The sequence below is a fragment of the Silene latifolia genome, unplaced genomic scaffold, assembly GCF_048544455.1.
Source record: "Silene latifolia isolate original U9 population unplaced genomic scaffold, ASM4854445v1 scaffold_198, whole genome shotgun sequence".
NCBI classification, from domain to species: Eukaryota; Viridiplantae; Streptophyta; class Magnoliopsida; order Caryophyllales; family Caryophyllaceae; genus Silene; species Silene latifolia.
Genome location: NW_027413161.1, coordinates 235,009 through 239,360, shown reverse-complemented (window position 1 = coordinate 239,360; position 4,352 = coordinate 235,009).

Here is a 4,352-nt window from a genome sequence, read left to right as displayed (position 1 = left end):
CAAGAACAAATTATTTACACAACGAGTCACAAGGACGAATGCGAAAGGACAAATGATTCACACAACGAGTCACAAGGACTAATTAACAAGGACAAATGATTCACACAATGAGTCACAATGACTAATGAACTAGAACAAATGAATTACACAACGAGTCACAAGCACTAATGAACAAGGACAAATGATTCACACAACGAGTCACAAGAACTAATTAACAAGGACAAATGATTCACACAACGAGTCACAATGACTAATGAACTAGAACAAATGATTTAAACAACAAGTCACAATGACAAATGAACTAGAACAAATGATTTACACAAGGAGTCACAATGACTAATGAACAAGGGCAAATGGTTCACACAACGAGTCACAAGGACTAATTAACAGGGACAAATGATTCACACAACGAGTCACAAGGACTAATGAACAAGAACAAATGATTCACACTACGAGTCACAAGGAATAAGTAACAAGGACAAATGATTCACATTACGAGTTACAATGACTAATGAATTAGAACAAATGATTTAAACAACGAGTCACAATGACTAATGAACTAGAACAAATGATTTACACAAGGAGTCACAATGACTAATGAACAAGGACAAATGGTTCACACAACGAGTCACAAGGACTAATTAACAAGGACCAATGATTCACACAACGAGTCACGAGGAATAATTAATAAGGACAAATGATTCACACAACGAGTCACAAGGACTAATGAACAAGAACAAATGATTCACACAACGAGTCACAAGGAATAATTAACAAGGACAAATGATTCACACAACGAGTCACAATGACTAATGAACTAGAACAAATGATTTACTCAATGAGTCACAATGACTAATGAATAAGGACAAATGGTTCACAACGAGTCACAAGGACTAATTAACAAGGACAAATGATTAACACAAGGAGTAAAAAGACTAATGAACAAGGACAAATTATTTAAACAACGAGTCACAATGACTAATGAACTAGAAATAATGATTTAAACAACGAGTTACAATGACTAATGAACTAGAACAAATTATTTACACAACGAGTCACAAGGACTAATGAAAAAGGACAAATGATTCACACAACGAGTCACAAAGATTAATTAACAAGGACTAATAATTCACACAACGAGTCACAATGACTAATGAACTAGAACAACTAAATTACACAACGAGTCACAAGCACTAATGAACAAGGACAAATGATTCACACAACGAGTCACAAGGACTAATTAACAAGAACAAATGATTCACACAACGAGTCACAATGACTAATGAACTAGAACAAATGATTTAAACAGCGAGTGATGCGTATACGTAGCGGAAGACTTAATTGTTTTGTTTTTGAGTTTTTGTTGTGCAAAAGATAAAGGATATTTGTTTCGATTCCTTGAGAAGAGATCGAAAACAATGGGATATTTGGTATCACTAGACCTATAGTGATAACAATGGGGGAATTACTCGAAACGCGTCAAGCAACTCAATCTCAAACCTGCGAGCACGTCCTTAGTTTAAGGCAAGATTCGAAAGCCTCGACTCTTTGGAAAAGATTGAAACCACCAAGTTTCTCTCTCTAAAATGTTTTACTTCAACTTTTTGATGATTACAAATGAGGGAGGCTAGGTCCTTTTATAGTGAAAAGTCCTTGGCCTCCAAGCAAAGCATTAAATGCTAGTTGTAAGTTCTAGGATGATTAGGTGCATGGAACTTACAACCTAGACCTTTTATTCAAACTATGTTGAAAAATGCAAAAATCTAAACTTAGAATTCCTCTCCCTTGGTGCCGCCACATTCGGCCCTTCCCCCTTGTTCCCATTTGATTTTCTTTTGTTCCCACACGGTTTCAAGGGGTGTGCGGATCTCGAGCTTCAACCGCGCATAATACCTCTCTTTTACGCAAACCCATCCAATTTTCATGCATAAAAAATGTGTTGTTTGGGCCTGGTTTTGATTGGTGCTCTATGTCGAGTACAACTTCCTCCATGGGGTCCATATCCGCGTCATCTCCTCCTTCTTGAAAAGGAATTGCCCTCAATTCCTTGATCCCATCGTCGTCAATGTAAGGAGATAGATCCCCGACGTTGAAAGTGGCGTGTACCCCATACTCTCCGGGCAACTCGATCTTGTATGCGTTGTCGCCTACCTTTGATATTACCTTGTAGGGACCTTCTGCTCGCGGCATGAGTTTGTTCTTGCGTTTGTTCGGAAAACGCTCCTTCCTTAAGTGTAACCACACGAGGTCTCCTTCGTTGAAAGATCTTGGCTGGCGGGTCTTGTTTGCCTTGCGCTTGTACATTTCATTAATTTTCTCAATTCTTGCCCTGACTTGATCATGTAGTTTGATCATTGATTTCAATTTGGATTCCGCATCCTTGTGTATGATTTCATCCTTGGGTAGGGGAATGAGGTCTAGTGGTAAATACGGGTTTATACCATATACGACCTCAAATGGGGAGTGCTTTGTCGCGTAAGTTGGGGAGCGGTTATAAGCGAACTCCGCGTGCGCGAGTTTCAAATCCCAATCTTTCTGAGTTTTACTCACCAGACTTCGCAGCATTGTTCCCAAAGTGCGATTCGTGACCTCTGTTTGTCCGTCCGTCTGGGGGTGATGAGAAGTGCTGAACAAAAGCTTGGTTCCCACCCTTTTCCATAACGTTTTCCAGAAGTAGCTTAGAAATTTGGAATCTCGATCGGAAACGATTGTTCTTGGGATCCCGTGGAGTCGTAAGACTTCCCGAAAATACAAGTCCGCCACATTCTTGTGGCGTCATCGATTTTGTGACAAAGTATAAAATGGGCCATCTTTGAGAATCGATCGACCACTACCATGATCGCATCTTTGCCTCTCTGTGTCCGCGGTAATGCCACGATGAAATCCATGGATATATCTTCCCAAGGTCGGCACGGGATAGGCAATGGTACATACTCCCCGGGTTGGAATTTGCTTTTGGCCATGTGACATGTGATGCATTTTCGCACTATCGCTTGCACGTCTCCTTGCAACTGTGGCCAATAAAAATGTTCCTTGAGGATATCCACAGTTTTGTTTACTCCAAAATGTCCCCCAAGTCCACCTCCGTGGGCTTCTCGAATTAGGAGTTCTCGCATCGGGAGTTTCGGGACACAAAGTCTGTTTCCCTTGAAAAGAAAACCGTCTTGCGTAATGAATTCTTCATGAGCCCCGTTTTCGCAATTCTTGAAGATTTCCCCAAAGTCGGGATCGTTCTCGTAGGATTCCTTTAGTGCTTCGAATCCCGATGTCGGATATCGAGCACCGTTAATAATGAATATCGGCGCGAGAGAGCATCGGCCACCACGTTACTTTTGCCAGTCTTGTATTTGGAGGAGAAATGGAAAGATTGCAAAAATTCCACCCACTTGGCATGCCTTGAGTTCAACTTTTGTTGCCCATTGATATGTTTCAAGGATTCGTGGTCCGAGTGCAGGATGAAATGACTTGGTCGGAGATAGTGACTCCAATGTTGTAGGGCCCTTACGATCGCATAGAATTCCTTGTCGTAAGTCGAGTAATTGAGCCCGGCCCCGTTCGGTTTCTCGAGAAGTAAGCGATGGGTCGCTTTCCTTGCACTAACACGGCTCCAATTCCAACACCGCTTGCGTCACATTCGACTTCGAACGGGCGGGTGAAATCTGGGAGTGCCAACAATGGTGCCTCACAAAGTTTTTGGATAATCGTCTCGAATGCCTTTTGAGCAGCTGGAGTCCATACGAAAGTTCCTTTCTTTGTACATTCAGTGATGGGGCTAGCGATGGTGCTAAAATCCCGAATGAATCTTCGATAGAATGAAGCAAGTCCGTGAAAGGATCGGACTTCCGTGACAGTCTTGGGAATAGGCCATGACTTGATTGCCTCAATCTTGGATTGGTCGACGGAAACCCCTTTTTTTGAAACCTTGTACCCAAGAAATATAACGCTCTCGACTAAGAACGAGCACTTCTCCTTCTTTCCATAGAGTTGTTGCTCCCGAAGTGTGTTGAACACCTTACGAAGATGTTGGAAGTGATCATCCTTGCTCCGACTGTAGATCAAGATATCGTCCAAATAAACGACTACGAATCTGCCTATGAAAGGCTTGAGTACCTCGTTCATGAGCCGCATAAAGGTACTTGGAGCGTTTGTCAAGCCGAATGGCATAACCGTCCATTCGTATAACCCATGCTTAGTTTTAAACGCCGTTTTCCATTCGTCCCCTTCTCTCATCCGAATTTGGTGATAACCACTCCTCAAATCCACTTTAGAGAAGATCTCGGCTCCATGTAACTCATCGAGCATATCATCAAGCCTCGGAATTGGAAACCGATACTTGATAGTGATGTTGTTCA